This window comes from Pleurodeles waltl, chromosome 8, assembly GCF_031143425.1.
Source record: "Pleurodeles waltl isolate 20211129_DDA chromosome 8, aPleWal1.hap1.20221129, whole genome shotgun sequence".
NCBI lineage: Eukaryota > Metazoa > Chordata > Amphibia > Caudata > Salamandridae > Pleurodeles > Pleurodeles waltl.
In genome coordinates, this window is record NC_090447.1 from 54,680,803 (window position 1) to 54,701,641 (window position 20,839).

Genomic DNA, 20,839 nt, shown 5'->3' on the forward strand with positions numbered 1-20,839 from the left:
CTTCCAGGCAATTTTCCTCTTATAGCAGTCTTAGAAAATAGGGCTTGAGCAGCCATTTTTCTCTGGTTATCAAAATCATCCTCCATGATGATTACCTTATTGCTGAATCTAACTGTGCAAAAGAAAAAAGAAAAATAAAGCAAAATAAACCTCTTACATTTGAGATCCCCTGGGTAGAATACCCAGTTCCCCTTGCCTTCAAACGTCACGTCTATACAGTTGTTATATACTTTCTAGAAGAATTCATGTCTGTAGACCAATTAGAAATAGAACTGCATCAACGTACAGGTTAAAGATATTTGTTAGAGTTTATTCCGTCATTTCCGTGCCTACTTAATTGCGACTATCGTTCAAAAAATATATACTCGCTCCTGAGTAATAATTAGATGTCAGTAAAAGTAAGAGTTCAGAAAATACAGAAATAATAGGGGCTATCTTCCGTCGCTAAGATATTTCAGTTGGAATGCTGCTCGTAACCACTGTTCATTTCAAGTATCAGTGTAGCAATTCAAGCCGTCGTATTCATTTTAGTAATGGTTCACTTTAGTAGTAATTGCATCGTTGTTGCTCACAAGTATCCACACGTTTAAGTAAACAAATTAGACCGCATTAGTTCAAAGCCGCGTTGTTGCGAAGCTTCGGATAACCTGTTAACTGTGTGGAAACAATTGCTACAATGTTGCCAATTAATGTTTGTGCCAGAGCACATATACGGCTTCCTTGCGTCTCGCTCGCGTATTTCTCACTGTGAGGTCGCTGACATTTTTTAAATAGAGTTAGCAAACAAAAATCTCACCGTTTGTAAAATATGTAATCGTCAGCTTCACTTTAACTCACACGGACTCCGTTATATCAAAATTCCATTAGGTCCGTGGCTGGAACCTCTCAAAACGTCCAACGAGCAGTCAAAAAGCTCTTGGATAGTCCCCAACAGCTCACAAATTTCTAACTGGTTCATGCACTTCACAGCGTGCACGCGGCCGGCCAGACGGAGCCCAAATTCCTTTTCTTCGACAATTGTGCTCACAAAAAGAGCTCCAAGCGGCCCCAGAGGGGTGGTGCGGTAATAAACCGGCAGAGCACTCCGGTTAATCTTATTTAAACATCAAAATTATTTTGTAACAGCCGCACACTCAGGAAGTCAAATAGAGATAGTTTATTTAACACTACGCGTTTCGGCTGACTAGCAGCCTTGGTCACGTGTATGTTTCAAAGCATTACAAACAACCCTATATACTCTGCAAGCATGACCAATAGGTCATCAATATATCTGAGCCATAATATGGCCTGATTGGTTTCTGGATATTTTTCTTCATCTTTAAAAATCCCTTCTTCCCATAGGCCAATAAATAAACAGGCAAAACTGGGAGCAAAGCAAGTTCCCATAGCAGTTCCGAGAATCTGTTTATACAGCTTGCCATTGAATAGAAAAATGTTGTTCATCAAACAATATCTTATCATCTCAATTAGCATATCAGTATGTGCCAAATATCTTAAGGATCTAGTCTGCAAAAAATGTCTACATGCTTGTATGCCTTTCTCATGGTCAATAATCGTATATAATGAATTCACATCTAAGGTAACAAGTAAGAAATCATCTTCCCAGATAATACCTTCTAGTTTGCCTAGGAAATCTTTAGTGTCACGAACATAAGAGGGTAAGTTCACAACAAATTCCCTAAAGAAAAAGTCTACATATTTAGATACATTCTCTAGCGCATTTCCACATGAGGAGACAATTGGTCGCCCAGGAGGATTATCTCTGTCTTTATGGATTTTGGGAAGAATATATAGAATAGGTAACTTAGGATAATCCCTTTTCAAAAAACAATACTCTTCCCATACCAAAAGACCTTTAGCCTTCCATTCTATCAAAAGGTCCCAAATTCCCGTAACACTGTTCATATATATATCTTTGGTTACAACCATATAGAATTGGGAATTACTCAATTGACGCATGACCTCATCGATATGTCTTTGTTTTTTCCAAAGCACTATGGCCCTCATTACAACTTTGACGGGCGGCGGAGGCCGCCCGCCAAAGTTGCGCCGCAGGAATACCGCACCGCGGTCTGAAGACCGCGGCCGGCATTCTGAGTTTCCCGCTGGGCAGGCGGGCGGCCGCCTTAAGGCCGCCCGCCAGCCCAGCGGGAAACAACCTTCCCACGAGGACGCCGGCTCGGAATCGAGCCGGCGGAGTGGGAAGGTGCGACGGGTGCTACTGCACCCGTCGCGTATTTCACTGTCTGCTATGCAGACAGTGAAATACAAGCGGGGCCCTCTTACGGGGGCCCCTGCAGTGCCCATGCCATTGGCATGGGCACTGCAGGGGCCCCCAGGGGCCCCGCGACACCCCCTACCGCCATCCTGTTCCTGGCGGGCGAACCGCCAGGAACAGGATGGCGGTAGGGGGTGTCAGAATCCCCAAGGCGGCGCAGCATGCTGCGCCGCCTTGGAGGATTCTGACGGGCAGCGGAAAACCGGCGGGAGAACGCCGGTTTTCCTGCTCTGACCGCGGCCAAAGCGCCGCGGTCAGAATGCCCTAAGGGGCACCGCCAGGCTGTCGGCGGTGCTCCCGCCAACCGCGAGCCTGGCGGTCACAGACCGCCAGGCTCGTAATGAGGGCCTATATTTCCTCCCTTATCCGCAGGGCAGATGATAGTATCACTGTCCTCTGCTAACAATCTAATAGTTTCACTTTGACTATATGTCATGTTATTACTGCATCTAGGTTTGAACCATGATCGATGTCGAAAATGTGTCAAACTTTGGACTGCCATATCATAGAAAGTGTCAATATTGTCATGGTTCATATTCGGGAAAAATGTAGACTTGGGTTTAAAACCAGATGGAGCTGCTGCATCATATATAATGTCCAACTCATCTAAAATTTTATATAGATCTTTTTCATTAGTCTGTACCGGTTGATCTTGTTCTAATTCATGAAGATTTAGCAACATATCAACATCACCAATAGATAAGATATGTTAATCACTACCTATACTTCTGCAAGTGTCAGAGAAATTAACGACATTTCCTTTCAATTTAAACCATTTCTTTAGTTTTAATTTCCTTATAAATGTAAACAGATCTATACGAGTTTCAGCATAGTTAAAACGTGCTGTAGGACAGAAAGAAAGACCTAGACATAATGTTTTCTTATCATCCTCTGTTAGATGATGATCTGATAGGTTAACAATAGTCTTATTCACCGTTTCGCTATCCATTAGATCAATGGCTCGGAGCCTTTTGTTATTTTTCCCACTTGCTCCGAATTTCGATCTTTTCTTAATACGGTTTCTAAGTCTCTCTCTCCTCTTTTGATTCCGGCTTGTCTTCCTCTTCGGCCCCTTGGTCTGCCTCTGTGATTCTGATTCTCTCATTTCTGTTTGTATGAAACTTGCCTGCCATGTCGTAGCAGGCGATATTCGTCTAAAAAAGTAGCCGGTTTGTTGGTAATTTCAATATTGGAAATTTCACTATCAGTTGAACTCAAAGAATCAGTCTCTCTCATACTCTCCAGTTCACTTTCAGAAGTAGATGGTTGGCCCATAGGTGTGGGATGACTTGACCCAGATTTGTACAGATGATCATATTTCCTGCTAAAAGTCAAGATTATCCCACTTTCGTAATCCCCTATGTCCCTATGGAGTTTTTGTTGTTTTTTTGCTTTTATGTCATCTTCATATTTTTTCAATTTTATCTTCATTGTTTCATAGAAACCAGCAATCACCTCTTTTTCAGGTCTCAAAGCAAAATCTTCCTTCATTTTTTTAATATCCATTAATAGAACTTCCCTATCGCGCCAAGCATATTTCACCAAAATCTCAAGTATGTGTTTAGAGCTTGCTGCCGAATTCTCTGCCCATTCTTTCAGCATTTCAGGATTAGATGTTTCATATGCTGGTGTGATAAAAATTCTCAATCCTCTCGGCACCATATCCTGGTCAATATAATTCTGTAAAGTGGTAGCTTCCCACCATTTCGATATTTCTTGTTTACACATTTTCTCCAATTTATATAATAATGTATTTAAATCATTATTGCGACCTGCATCACTTCCAGGCAATTTTCCTCTTATAGCAGTCTTAGAAAATAGGGCTTGAGCAGCCATTTTTCTCTGGTTATGACTACGTATTTAATCATTTATGTATTTTTATGGGTATTATTTATCAGTACATCAATATTCCCTGATCTTCTAATGATAATTATATGTATATATGATGTGATTTTTGTAGAACTGTAATGGGATGTATATTTTGTATATTTTCTATTTATTCAGCCTTTGTGTCTATTTAGATTAGATTGACTTGTGTATTTATATTTGGGCATGAAAAATTTTATATTTTTGAGAGAAGTGACTTGAGTCCTATTTCTATGGTCATGCTTGCAGAGTATATAGGGTTGTTTGTAATGCTTTGAAACATACACGTGACCAAGGCTGCTAGTCAGCCGTAACACGTAGTGTTAAATAAACTATCTCTATTTGACTTCCTGAGTGTGCGGCTGTTACAAAATAATTTTGATGTTTAAATATATATATATATATATATATATATATATATATATATATATATTTATTTTTTTCACAAGGATGAAGAAATGTTAACAATCAAAGATGCATATTACCACACTATTCAAAATGAAACTTATGTGCTGAAGGGAGGAAAAGTGTCATAATTGTGTCCAGGTGTGGGAATTTTGTGGACTAACAATCTCAGAATGCTGAGTATAAATCAAGACGGCAGGAGAGAAATAGAGAGAGCAGACAAAACCACCTGGAATAAGACATTGGGGGTTATTACAACTTTGGAGGAGGTGTTAATCCGTCCCAAAAGTGACGGATATACCACCAGCTGTATTACGAGTTCCATAGGATATAATGGACTCATAATACGGCTGGTGGTATATCCGTCACTTTACCGTCACTTTTGGGACGGATTAACACCTCCTCCAAAGTTGTAATAACCCCCATTATCTTGAAACGTTTTGTGGTGTCTGTTGGAAAGTTTTTGTTAAGTGAATAAATGAAAAGTAATTATTGCAGCCTCCAAGAGTGCAGCGTTGTTCTTCTTTGATGGTTATTTGTGAGAGTTCTGGTCTTAACCCTAATGCTGCACTGGCAGGGAGGCGTGTCGCTATATTTGACCAAGCATCTGTGTATATGATATATATATATATATATATATATATATCTCTATATATATATATATATGCAATACAATAACATAGACTTCTTTAAGCAGCCCTTCCACTTCTGCAAAAACTGTTGTATGAAATTACACCAAATTTGGTAGGAACCTAGACCTTGGTTCTAAATTGTGTTTTTTTGTGATTTTGTGTAAATCTGCTCAGCAGTTTTTGAGAAATTAAGGATTAAATATATTTCTTCATCTCAACAGTTGGGCCCATAAGCATCTCGCAAGTGTCATGGGAGCACCAACTTAAAAATAAAGTGATCTGATCGGCCCATATTTCCCGTAGGGCCATCTCATTCCTTTGGGTGTCAAACTCCTGCAGGAGCGAGCGCTCTGTCTGGCTGCCAGCAACATGACAAGAATATTGCTGGCAGCAATTGCAGGACTCAGGGACTCAGGGCCTCGTTACGAATCTGGCCAGACTCACAGTGGCGGTCGGACCGTTGCATGCCAATCAGTCCGACTGCCTAATTATGACCCTGGCAGTCGGACCTTCATCACCGCCAGGAGTATAGTGTCTGATGGAGTGATGAAGGTCGTAGTCATGTTCATCCATGGTGGTTCTTAAACTCCACTTTCCACCAGCCTTTTCATGGTGGGAACCCCATTATGAAAAGGCTTACAGAAAGGCAGTGCAGGGAGCAACAGGGGGGTCCCTGCACTGCCCATCACCATGTCACAGACAATGCAGGGGCCCCCCTGCGCAGCCCTCTAGGAATGCGCTCTGTCTGCTACGGGTGCTGGGAGCACACTCTGTGGGACCACATTGGCCCCTTAAAAAGGCACTAGGACCCCCATTCCCCAGGGCCATAAGTTAAATTAAAAGGGAGGGGGCCACAAATCAATGATCCTTTTTGGAAATGGTGGGTTTGGGTTTTTGGGGATCAGGAACAGGAGGGCTGCAGTCAGGTCAGAGGCTATCCTTGCAAGCGATCTCTGCATGCCAGACATTGAAATATGACTTGCATCAGGAAATGCAACCATTGGTGTCATTTGGTAGGCAAGACCCAAATGTTGTCTGGCGTATGGAGAAATCAATAGCCTCTTCACTACAGCCAGGGGAACAGGGGAGTGGGGAAGTGCCTGTGGAAAGGAGACCCAGGTCATTTTATGGGCGTAGTTTTGTCCAACTGGAGGGGGGCAAGAGGGAGGGTGGAAATGGGAATCTGGGTGGTGGACAAGGATGCAGATCACACAGGTCCTACAGGGTCAGCCACCACTAGGGACTGGTTGCTTAGGGAGGCCTCCAATGAAGATGTAGAGCTTGTGGCCTCCGTGCCAGTTCCCTCACCCTCCATGCCACTAGCTCCATCGGTGTTGGGTGTTTCTGCACCATACCCACACGTTCCAGTTGCTTCTCTGCCTTCGTGCAATGTCTACTTCGCCTGCTCCTGAAGATGCTGAAAAGACATACAGAACCATTTTATTGTATCTGAAGATGCTGAAAACACACACAGAACCATTGTATTGTATCTATGCAAAGAAAAATTATCAGGAGGTTCTTTAACAAGACATTTCCTAATTGTAATATTTAACCTGCTCCAAGCCTTTTAAACTTAGGTATACTTTACCATTACCCGTGCATGTATGGAACACATTACAGACCCATTTGGTCACAGTTTTCTAAATTATCATCATTATTCCCATTGCTTTTTTAAATATGTCTCTTGAACACTTCAAATTTCTCTTGGAATTGTTTAACACCTCGACAATGGTACAGATTGAGGGCCATATTTATACTCCGTTTGCGCCGAAATTGCGTCGTTTTTTTTGACGCAATTTCGACGCAAAACTAACGCCAACTAACGCCATATTTATACTATGGCGTTAGAGGCGAATAGCGCCAAAGTTCCCGGAATGTGCGTCATTTTTTAGCGTGAACCCCTTCCTTGCGTTAATGATATGCAAGGGAGGCGTTCCCGTCTAAAAAATGACTCCCAGGCCTTTACGTGGTATTTATACTCCCGGGCAAAAGAGACGCCCGGGAGTGGGCGTGGCTAAAAACGGCGCATTTGCGCCGCTTTTTAACGCCTGGGTCAGGCATGGCGTTAAGGGACAAGTGGGCTCAAAATGAGCCCAGAGTGCCCTCCCCTGCCCCCAGGGACCCCCCCTGCCACCCTTGCCCACCCCAGGAGGACACCCAAGGCTGGAGGGACCCACCCCAGGGACATTCAGGTAAGTATTTTTTTATTTTTTTTTTATAATTTTTTTTGGCATAGGGGGGCCTGATTTGTGCCCCCCTACATGCCACTATGCCCAATGACCATGCCCAGGGGACAGAAGTCCCCTGGGCATGGCCATTGGGCAAGGGGGCATGACTCCTATCTTTACAATGATAGGAGTCATGTTGATGGGGGATGGGCGTAGAAAATAAATGGCGCAAGTCGGGTTACGACGATTTTTTCGACGTAACCTGACTTGCCCCATTTTAAGACGCCCATGCGCCATTTTCCCCCTACGCCGGCGCTGCCTGGTGTACGTGGTTTTTCTCGCGCACACCAGGCAGCGCCGGTCTGCTTGCGCCGGCTAACGCCATTCAATAAATACGGCGCCCGCATGGCGCTTCAGAATGGCGTTAGCCGGCGCAAAACTTTTTGACGCTAAACTGCGTTAGCGCAGTTTAGCGTCAAAAAGTATAAATATGGGCCTGAGTGTTTGGAATTTGTTGTCTCAAGTCACAAAAAAATAGGTAGCAAGAAAGCTTTGTACTATGTATATTGTCCATCTGCCAAAGTCACTTTCAATAACTCCTTTTCTTCAATATTGAATTACCATCTGAACATAACAAAGGACCCCAAAAAATGTGCCTTTTTGGTATGTATTACTCTGTCACCAATGTGGACACATACCTGTTTCTTTAAATTAAAAATGTTTGTCTACTAAATTCATGTTTATTGAAACAGCCTGACCTACATGCACATGTGCGGAGGAGTAAGGATTTTGCAGTTTAAACATGTTTATTTAGTGTTTTTGCTAAGCAATATTGCCATTGTTCTCATGTTCCTAGTAATTTTGGATCACACACTTAATATTGTTTGGTCATTATATCAATTCACCAATGTGAAGTCTAGAACAGCCCCTCTATCATAAGTGCATTGTATGATATGTCACCTGTCATATGGACAACATAACCTCCTAACAATTCTGATGGATCATCACACCTGACAGAATCATAAATTGTGGCCTGTTTGGTACAACTGTCTATCATAACGTAGACAAAATCCAGGTACCTATTTCTTCTTAGGCAGGCATCTGTCTGGTAGTAATAAGGAATCTAGTGGCAACATTTAACATAAATCAATATACAAAACACATCATATACCTTGTTCAAACTTATACCTTCCAGAACTCTTCTTGTGCATTGGTTGTGTGTCAACCTTTACGTTGATGCCATACATTATTTCTGTTACAAAAAAAGTGACAGTAAAAACTCAAAAAAATAACTTACCTCCTTGATGCTACTATTGGGTTCTCAACTGCCCATCAAGGTCCATATAGGCCACTGCAAGTATGAGGCCATTAGGGGGATCAGGGTTTGGCAGATGCACTTACCATATTGTGAGGACTGGCCGAGTGGGATTTCAGATGACTTTTGGGTCCAGCTTAGTAGTAATCCCATCTCTACTAGCAGTGAATGCTCCACCGCTTGTAGACCCCCCGGGTCTGCACCTTCTTCGCAATGGATTTCCATATCACCTTTTTCTGATGGGCGTTGACCTTTGTCGATACAACAAAAAAAAGAAAAACATTTTTTGTGAGGATTTGCTTGTTTGCATTGTTATGACACAATTTTGTCAAATCGATCACAAGCATTTTTATAATTTCATTATATCCTAGGAAATACTAATTTGTAGTGACCTGTTGTGTACCCTCAGCACTTTTCCTCATTTTAGAAATCCTGTTCACAAACATAATCGAAGTGAAGGGTCCGAAATATTTCCTGTAGTGAGAGCTACTTCTGATCAGTACAGCTACTAAAGGCTAAACAGCACACACACCCAAGCCCAGACTATTTGGTTTAATGCCTAATGTTTTTAGAGCTAGACAATATGGTTAGAATCACATACTATTACTAAGGACAGCATGGAAGGGCTGCCATGTGTGTCAATGCGAGCATGGTTTTAGATAATGTATAAACATGTGTGTAGAAATGGGACATATTTGTATGTCTGACTGAGAGCCTGTGTCATTTGTAGTTTCAGCACAGGACATAGCTTTCCCCACATTTGACGCCATTACATGTTTAATAGTTACAGACACTCATTTATATGAAAATGGCATAAATTTAAAGTACAAAAACAATTCAGACAAGTTCATGATTTGAAAGTTTGTCCCTGCACTTTACTTTTCTCTGATTTCTACATATGGCTGTACTTTTCTATTACACCCACAGCAGATTTTCTACTGGCCATTGGAAGTAAGGGGCAAGCAGTTTGTAAATTGGAAATTTAGAACTGTGATTAAATTGAAATGAAAAGTCACTTTATTCATCCATCCAGCTAACCTTTCATTTCAGTATACAGACATTAAAAGCTTCCCTAAACATCAGGTTGTTCCCAGCTAAATTATCGAGTTGACTACACTCCAATCACAACACTTCATGCAGGAATTAAAAGGGACAATTTAGCATGTGTTAAAAACAACAAGTAAGTTAGGAATATATCTTTCATTCAAAAATGATCCTGTTCCTCTGAGTTCCCATATAGCTGGCTGTATAGGGACTTGACCTCCGTCGTCAGCAGTTCTAACTCCTCATCTGAGAAGTTAGGGTCCCTGTCACCTGCTTTGCCCAGCATTGTGGCTCTCAGAGGTCAAAAACAGCAGCAAAAGTGGAGGAGGTGTGGTTGGCTGTAATGTTATGAGACAAGTGAGCTTTTTTCATAATGTTGTACATGACATACGCAATCATCAACGGAGATAGACACATCCATTGGCTTTCGTACGTTGCAGCCACACATGTTAGCCTATGGCTGTATCCTTCGTGGAGTGTACACCTACTATGTGGTCTACTTCTGCAGACGGCGGGATGATTGCAAATGTCCTGATGACAAGGTCACGCACCCACCATTCTAGAATGTGAATCAGTGTATTTTTCAATGTTAAGTGCATCACCAGCACTCAAAATGATGGCCAGTTTGTATACATATATAAAATTAGAATGTTACTGAACTTGTTTAAATTGAATGTATAATGTAATGTGTAGTGTGTTTAAATGTGATACTGACATGGTTTATTTTATACTTCTATTGGCCTAATTTCAGAAAAAAAATAATGTGTAAATTTTACATTCAAAATGTAGTAGTCACACTGTAGTAGGGTCCCTGCGGCATCCATACTCTACACGTAGTCAATGGTGTACAAATAGGTCAGGTAATCGTTATGTTAAGGCAAACTATGTTTATTTTGACCTTCAGATTGGTAACACTTCCAGTGTTGTTCTGAGTCACACAACACATAAACAAAAACCAAAAAATGGGAAAAAATAATTTGGAGTTACTATGGGGATTCAAGGGTCTTAGCTCAACGTCTGTTTCTTTTTTTCTTTTATATTTGTCCAAGGTCTCCTGTAAGTTGTGGTTCACTGATGTTTCTCTTGGGTTTTTCCTTTTCTCTCATTTAGGTCCTTCTCCAGTCTTCCCCGTGGCTGATGAAGCCACGTCCCTCCTGGGGCGTGGCAGGCCTCTGGGCTCCTTTCCATGTTGTTCTCCTCTCCATGACCTCTTCTCGATGGTCCCCAGCTCCTTTGGTCGGAAGGCAGTGGGTTCACTTTCCGATGCACTGGCCTTTTCCCTTCTTTGCCGTGGTCTTCATCCTGGCTGTCTCCTTCTTCAAGCGTCTTCTCATTCTGCTGTCTGCCTCCTTTTCCCTCTCTCCTGACTTCCTCCCAACTCCTCTGGCCGACAACGACCCTTCCTATGCGTCACGCTCTTCTGGACTCTCTGGCACTTTTCTTTCTGACGTCCCCCCAGGGCACTTGCCAGGTGGCCTGGGATCCCAGATATCCTCTGCATTCCCGGAAGGGGGTGGCACCCTGTCACACACAAATTACTTCTAAAATAAATATGAGACATTTAAAAATGTGTTAATCTAAGTTCCAACATCACTAAAAATGATGAGTTCATATATATCACAAAAACATATTCAATTTTACAAAGACATGAGATGTGTGTTGATGATCAAAGAATTGCTTCCCCATATAAATTGTTATTTCTCTTTTTTCTCAGATGCAGACATATGAACCCATGGAGAGGTAGAAGACAACAGGCTCAAGTGTTTAGACCATTTCCAGACTTGTCACCATGGCATGAGCTGGGGCCAGATGCTCTGTTTCACAATAGGAATCCCACATCAATAAAACCAATAGTGAAAATCATGGCAGTACTCCATCTTGTGATGTTTTTGATGTGGGATTACTATTGCGAGGCAGGAGGTCTGGCTCCAGCTGATTACATGAATCAACAAAAGTTTGCCTATTGAATCTGCTTTGTAGGATTATATCCCGTTCTTCCATGATGTCAAGGTTTGGAACAGTAAAAACACATGTTTGAAAACTATACATTAAGATTTGTTTTGTTTGTTTCATTTGAACTGTTTAAGAAATGTATCTTTTTAGGTTCCAAATACTTTGGGATTGTTTGCTTTTTTAAAAAGAAATGATGGAAGGAAGTCATGAAAAAGTAAATATCACAAGAAATATATCAACAGTCTTTGATGTTATGTTATTAGAATTTATTTTAAAAAGACAAAAAACTAACAGAGGATGTAAAGCAGAAAACCAAGGGAAAAACAAAAGAAAGCAGACAGTTATGGTGAATGAAACTATTACTGTTGAGGCAAAATTGTTTGAAGTTAAATGCACAAAATGCCACTGGCATCAAAAAGGTAAATGTGTCCAGAAAATAATCCACAGAGTAAATGATATTCGCACACTGGAGGGAATTAGGTGCTGCGTCTCTTGTTTGTGATGGTAGAGATCTTGTCATCCTCTCCTTGTAGATTGGATGAACATCCCATCCTGAGTGGGGTAGTGGATCGACAGTTGCAGGGACTGAGGTGATTGCAGGTATTTTTTCTTGTGGCAGGGCCTCCCTTTCTGTGGCTGAAGTAGGTGTAGTGGGCCCAGATGTTGTAGGGCCACAGAAAGAGGTAGGTGTTGGTGGTAAAGCCCTGCACATAAGGACGGTCAATAAGCACCCCAGTAAGGGAGCACAAATTAGAGTTAATACTATGGATTTCTACATTGAGCTCCCTCTGCAACTGCTTCATGTCTGTGAACTCTGCGATGACCTGGCCCATCATGTCTTGGGACACATTGATAGCTCCCAAGACTTGGTCAATGTGACATGGGTGACAGTGAAGCCTCTGGCTTCACTTTGATGGCACACAGATTGAACCGTGCCCCCACTACCCTGTGCCCTTAAGCCAGTGTGCCCCATCCCACTGGGTCCTGGCTGAAATGGAGGTGCTGGTGATGCTGGTGGTGCTGGTGCTAAATAAATAGCAGCCAGGGCTAGGGTGCACAACATTGGGTTGATGCTCCTTTGGACACAGGGTGTGGAGGCATCCATAGGCTAAGGTGTTGTAACAGCTGGGTAGGAGTGGTACGTGTAGGCTGAGTGGGACTCACTGTTGCTGTCTGCCCAGACTGAATAGATGGACCTGGCAGCTCATTGTCATCCAGACTTGCAGGAATGGAGTCTTCATTGAAGGCTCGATCTTGCTCTGGAGTGGAGGTATCCTCGTTGGTACATGGTTGTCCATGTACTCTGGGTGTAGGACCTAATACAAATTGCAAGAAAACAAATGATAAAAGTCTGGATTTTGCATCAAATGTGTTTTGAGCTACCAATGTAGGAAACTAATTATCAGTTACACACATGCAAACTTGCAAATAAAGCGTGTGAAGACATGTCCTGAAAAGACAAAGATTACTTATGAAGTGTACATAAAATATATCACACATTTAAACCAACTCAGTAGAATGTTGTAATGAGAAAAACCATTCCAAGGCATACCAGGCTAAACCTCAGACTATTACTTAGTAAAATAGTTGGGATTGGTCATCATGTGAACTTTGCTAGGTAAATTTGTTGTCATTACAACCTATATTCTGCATACTACACGAGATGAAATACATGTTTCAGATCAACATTCTCTGATTTGTGAAATCAATTACATTACATACAAAATTAGATGAAATAATACCATATTTATTCATTGCATAAATTGGGGTTTGATAAATGCACAAGAATGTGACATAGTATGGAAGAAAAGAGAGAAATGAGCAACATCAAATAGCAAACATGTTTTGAAAAAAACAAGGCATCATGGTATTTGTAGCCCTTTCAATTTGACCTTGCCAACACTTGCAAAATTGTAAGTTGAACACTTCTAGTAAAATATATGCAGTGATGAAATACATACATTTATTAAATTATGGCATGTGTAGTAGTTGAAAAAAAGACTTACAAGCACCATAATTTCATGGTAGATTAGATGGGCTTTTCAACCTCTTATCCTCGCTACACCAAAATACATTCAGACAAACGAACAAGCAAACACAAGAAATAATCAATGAAGAACAAGACACATATTGACCATACATCTTGCCTAGTAATAAAAGAAAATATGTCCCCATAATGCTACTAACTTGATGATGACAATAGATTTGTTAAATATTTAATTGGGTTTATTTGTTTTTACAAGGGTCAAAAATACATTATCAACAGGTATTTTAAGGAGATAAACAACATTTCTGTTTATTGAGAAATTCATACATCTAACTTACCAGTCTCCACTCCACCAGGGATTCCTGTTGATATGTAGGATCTGTAAGACCTTCTCTTCCCATAGAAATAGTTGTAACGAGGGGCTGGGAGAACCACCACCTGTTCTCTGGGCCTCTAGGTGACGCTTGAAGGTCAGAGAATGCACTCTCTGCTGCAGTTAATTTTACCTTTTCCTAATTTCCTCCACTGTGTGCAGATTGCTTGCTACAGCATTCACTCTGTCAAATATTCTGGACCACATTTGTCTTTTCTGAGATATGGTGGTATCTTGTACTTGTGCTCCGAGCACTCGTGGCTCTACACTCATGATTTCATCTACCATGACTGACAATTCTCCCTCTACGGAACTGGGATTTCTCCCCACTGCTATTACATGGAAATGAAATTAAATACATTTGGGCACCTACAAGTTAAAGAAAAAAAAATAAGATAAAAGAACAAGACACAGGAGGAAAAAACCTGATTTATTTGTCAAAATGTCTGCTTGGAAATGTTCTGCTGCAGTAAAATGGCAAAGGATCATGGTCTGAAATGGAGTGTGTTTTATAGTGGGTATTCATGTGTTCACAATTACTCAATAAACATCAGGTGTGTGCTGCTAAACCCCTTATGCGACGGACTTCAGTCTGTCGATGTGGACAGGTATCAGTAGCCATACATTTAAATACACCAATCGGAAAACTGTCAGCTTGGCGCAGTACTTGGAACCAATGTGATGGTTGAGCGACAGAACTCCTGTCAAGGTCTCAATCAGGCCCTATGTCTGCTCCCAGCTGGTGGGAGATTTAGTATGCTCCTGCTGACTGGAAGCAGACAGATGTTCTATTTCCCTGCCAGCACTGATGCAGGCAGCGAAAAAGTAAACACATATTGCTCCAGTCAAGAGGGAGCATGCAAAAAGCACCACCATGTAGGGAGCAGGCTGGTGATACATGGGCCCTGGGGCTCCCCCCGGACCCTAATGTGGTGTTTGGTGCCTGCCGTGAGTGGGCACTGGGGCCCCCACCTATTATTAATGGAGGCTCTGATGGATGGGGTCCCCAAGGACATAATAGGCTAGGGGAGAGGGACCAGGGGGGGTCAGGTCCCTGAGGTCTACGAAGGTTCAGTGCAGGGAGCCATGCATCCCTCTTCACCTTTATAATGTCATGCAGTCCTTAGAATGGGGCCCCAGGGCCTAATAAGGGCCCCTTCCCTTTTAAACTATAGGTAGCCCCGATATATGTGGTCCCTGGGGCTATATTATATTTGGTCCAGGGGTGGAGTGCCTGGGGCATATTAGGGCTCAGGAGGGAGGGCCATGTGGCACAATCCCCTTTTTTTGTATTTGGCTCTGAGGGTTGGGGTCCCCAGGGCCTATTAGGGCCAAAGGCTGTGCAAATTGTGGGGTTCACAACATGCGGGAGGTTAGCAAGAGGGTCACATGGCAGGTGGTTCTCTGTCTGTGGGGGGTTTGCTGCAGGGACTAGTCTTTAACAAACCTTAGAAATTCACTGAAGAAAACAACACATAAAGTGAAGTTATAGTTAGGTGCATATATCAATGACAACATTAATGTTTTGAACTAAAATAAATGTGGCAATTTACCAATTATAGCTAACAATACCTTGCACCCCTGCCATGCACTGCTTATGACATCACACACTACATCACTCATGTCATATTCTATGACATCATTGAGGACATCAATGATGACTTCTCAAATGACATCATTGATGACATCACTGATGACTGTATTTAGGCCATCCCCATAACTGCAATATATGTAACAACACCCTGGCCTTGCCCAGTCCGGGGATATTTTTTTTAATGTGCAGACATGTTTTTTTTTTTTTTTTTAATTGACCATGTATTTGCTGATCCTCTGCGAATTGGTGGCAACATTTAAAAAAAAAATGCTTGGCCCCAGACAAAGTCCCTCTACAACTCCCCACCAGGTCTCACCGGTGTTGATGTGGTGGCAGCCAATCAGATCTCACCATGAGAATTGTCTGTACTGTTGCTCCTCTGTAGTATGATACATACAAAACATTTCAGTATAATTGCTCAAAACCTGCTAAACAGATTTACACCTAATCACAAAAAGGACTCTCTCTGGACCAAGGTTTAGTTTTCTGCCAAATTAGGTGTAAATCCATTCAGTGGTTTGGGCTGTTGCTTTGTCTAAAGTTCCTATAGAAAAATGAATGAGGGCAATGTGTTTTGGAACCCCCTTTTTATGCCTCTGACTTGAGTTAATACCCAAAATCTTCCATGTGCAAACTAGTCAAAAAGAAGCACTATTATAGAAAGTTTTGTGTAGATTTGTCAAATGGCACCAATGTTATTAGCCATGCATAAAAGGCATTTCCTGTGGAACTACTATCCTAACTATAACTATTGGCAATGGTGACCACCACTAGGTAATATATATCACACATGATAAATGATAAATAACAATATCGCAGGGGACACAAATAACACCTATAATGAGTTTGTTGGAAACACCATGCACGTTTAACACACCAAAATCTTCATGGTGTAAAAATTATATAGTACAATTTCCCCTGATAAAATTTAATGAAAGCTGAGGTATTTAATGCATCCTATAATTACTGGATGTGTTAAATATACCCAAATTCATAATCATGCCCCATGCTTAGTCAGGGGTTTACGGAAAGGTCAAAATGTACCAGCCCACTACAAAATCATTCCCATAGATAAATATATTTCTACAGTTGGTAGTTATAGCTAGGATCATATTCCCATGGAAGAAGCATGTTTTGGTTTGCTTATAACTTTGGCACTGTTTGATGAATTTTCACAAAACCTTACAAAAAAGGGTCTCATCCACCTCAGCTCCTTCCTGGAGATTTGACAAGTAGGGGCTAAAGAAAAGGGAGGTCCAAAATGCATTTCCCCATTCATATTGCCATAGTAAGATTTACAGCAATACTGCAAAAAGTGATTTGGTGTAAATCTGTTCAGTAGTTTTTGAGAAAAGAAGCCTTTGGGCAAGGTTTACTAGAAAGTGGTGCATCAGCATTGATGCACCACTTTTCTTGTGACCCCTACCAGCACCTAACAACACCATGGGTGTGCCGTATTTACAATACAGTGACCATGGCGCACATTAGGACAACAACATCAAAATGTTTGATGCTATTGTGGTGCTTTGCTGCACTAGAGTAAAAAATGTGGAGTCTAATGCAGCAAAGTGCAAGGAGGCCCATTGAGTTCAATGGGTGCGTCAATTTAACGCCTGCTGCTCACTGAAGGAGGCCATAGGGATCCCATCCCGAGGGCAATTCTATATTTTAGAGAATGGGTCTACTCTTCCCTAGCCTGCAAAAGCCCAGTGAAGCCCATCCCCCGGACTAAAATATTTAAAAGTGTAGGGGCTTCGCCACCCTGAGCCTCAAACGGCCCTAGGGACCCCATAGAGTTGGGTTGGTTCCTTTGTTGTGTCCTAGGGGCCCACTCCAGGAAACAAATTATGCTCCCATCTGACTGAGGCTGCAAAAGTGCTCCCAGCACAATTTTCTTCCCCCCCCCCCCACTTTTGTGGGCAGGGAAATAGACATTGCTCCTTCCATGGGAGAGGAGAAAAAAACCTGCTCCTACTGGGCAAGAGCAAAGCTGGCTCCTGCTTCACTCAGGATGGGAACATGCAGAGGAGCCAGCAGGGCTGCAGGTACCCTCAGGCTACCCCTACAGCCCCTAATTAAAGTACACTTTTGGGTGCCCCATGGCCAGTCTTGCCTTAGGAAGGGGGGATGCACACCCCTTCCCTTTAAATTAATTCAGGCCCCAGGATTGTGGTTCCCGTGGCTGGTGTGGGCTCCGGGATGGGGTTTGTATTCCACCCTCCCCATTAAATCAAGTTGGGCCCCGAGGGACAGGTTCCCGGGCCAGCTTTAGTTTGGGGAAGGGGCTATGTGTGTATAGTACTCTCCACATACTGCAGCCCACAGGGCAGAACAATATGCAGACCACATAATCTGAGGAATTGTTTAATAGTCATACGATGATTAGAATGTGGAACCTTATAGCTGCTGACATCATGGCTATTCTAACAGGCCTTCATTTTTGCAGATAAAAGAATCTGAAACAGGTTATATCATGGTAAAACCCTTATCTGTTATTTCAATTTTCATCAGTCTGTCCCTCGAGGAAAGATTGCACCTGTACATTATTTGAGGATTAGAGTCCTTTTTGTGTTATCTTCTTCTTCTTCTTTAATAGGCAATTTTTAACAGTGGGGAATTTATGAAGGATGTTCTTTAATATCCTGCGAGCTATTGTTCAATATGAATTGTTGGGGGGATTGACAAAGGAATATTAATTGTCACGGATCTTGCATTTAAATGCATTTTTTTATGGGAAGAAATGATTGGGTAAAACTGAAACTGTCACACAGATCATGGGCCATTTTTATTCTACTTGCTGCCCGGCCACTTTGAATCCTCATTTTGGTTTTGTGGTGCTCTAGTCATTGGCTCTAACTGGACAGCTAATTTGGCCTTCCCTATAAAATGAACACTGCAGCACAGCCATGCAGCGATCACACGCATTGGGCTGGCCCCTAGTGCACCAAAGACACGCTAAGGGCAATGCTCTCTGTGCCCATTTCCAGCCGGATTGCGACCAGCGTTGGCCATGCTGCCCATTTGGAAAGGGACAATACGGTTACTTATATCTATAGTAGGAATATGTTTTATATCCTTACATTTTTTATGCACATAAACTGATTTTCCAATGTGATGTGTACCATTATAAAATCAATGGTAAGGGCAATCAATTCACTCCTTTTTATAACTTAGCAGTTATTCAGTGTAGCTACCAACCTTTCCCTAGCTTAAGTAAGGTTCTTTTGTACCTTTAAAATAGGTCTCATAAATACTATATCACTACTGAAACACAAGTTTGATATTTGGAATATTAGGGTAGAAGATAATTAGCATGCACTCTTTCTCACTGAGATATGGCTGGGGCTGTCCTCTGGTCCTGACATTTCTCAAGCTGTACTAGATGGTTACTCTATTTTCAATCTAGATCACAATGCACACAGAGTTGGGAAAATTGTGATTATTTATTAGTCTGTCCTGTCTTGCACAATGCAGTAACTTGAAGGGTTGGAGAAAGAGGAGGCTCTGCTCTTTTCTTTCAAGCTATCCATTGAAGCTATCTCATAATGCGACTTTATCAGGAATGCTAAAAAAATTTCCTCCAGGTTATGGCAGTCAATTTGAAGAATGACTTCAAAAATTGCTGCACCTCTCCTGCTTCAATTTCTCAGCTTTACTATAATAGATTTTAAAATTCATGCAGATGATTCATCTTGGAAAAATGCATTGAGATATTGGAGGAAATTACCCATCAGCTGAGGGTAGCAGGCCCCACCCACAAAGGGGGCTATATGCTAGATGTATTTCATTTGAACTGCTCTAATTTAGACGTGGATAGCCATGTTCATTCTTTGGTACCCTTTTCCATGTCATAATTGGGTTTTGCAGAAATATGTCAAGCCTTCTATCCATACAAGGCCTGGGTATAAAATCATGGAGAGGCATTTGGTGAAGATTTTAGATTTTCAGGTGGTTAAACCCCAAGTCTGATCTGAGTACCACCATCACCTTATTTAATGCTTCCTTATCATGGGCTATTGATGCGTTAGCCACTTTGGGAAAGAATTTGACAAAAAGACAATATCCATCCTCTTTGTGGTTTACCTCCACATTATTGGAAGAAAAAATATTGGCCGCCATTACAACATTGGCGGTAAATCCCGCTTACCGCCGTGCAGAAGACCGCCAACACACCGCTGCGGCGGCAGAATACTGCTACAGCTATTACGACCCAGACCTCGGAATCCGCAAAAATCTAGACACCCACACAAGTCCACCACACCAAAGGTCAGTGATAAACGGGCGATAACAAAACCTCCACCATCACGCCAACAGGAATACGCCCACACTATCACGACCCATGAATCCACGCGGCGGTCTTTGAACCGCGGTATTCCATTGGCGGTACACACCGCTGCGCTCAAAATACACACACATTTACAAAACACAACCACATTGGACAATTCCAAATACACACACCTGATACACATACACACACCACTCCCACACACCTAATACAATATAAAACACACACCCACATCACCCACAAACCCTTATGACCAGAATAGCGACAGAAGGCCAGAGAGAGACACCACCATCAAGAAACTGGCATCCACAGGCAATCAACACCATCACTCACACAACATCCACGCACCTCACACTACAAACACAAACACATCCCCTCACACATCACAACACACACCACCTCAAACATCACCCACACCACCCCATGGCACCGCAAAGACACCCCAGATTTTCTGAGGAGGAGCTCAGGGTCATGGTGGAGGAAATCATCTGGGTAGAGTCACAGCTATTCGGATCACAGGTGCAGCACACCTCCATAGCTAGGAAGATGGAGCTATGGTGCAGAATCGTGGACAGGGTCAACGCAGTGGGACAGCATCCAAGAACACGGGATGACATCAGGAAGAGGTGGAATGACCTATGGGGGAAGGTGCGTTCCGTGGTCACCAGATTGCAGTTCAGGGGACAGGCGGCGGACTCTCACCTCCTCTCCCACAACTAACAACATGGGAGGAGCAGGTCTTGGCTATACTGCATCCTGAGGGCCTCGCTGGAGTAGCAGGAGGAATGGACTCTGGTAAGTCAATTCTTAAATACCATATCCCCCACCTTACCTGCATGCTATCACATTCCCCCACCCTCACCCCCATCACTCCAACACCTCACATATGTCCCATTATCACAAAGCACACATCCCAACACCAAGCCCTGCATGCACAAC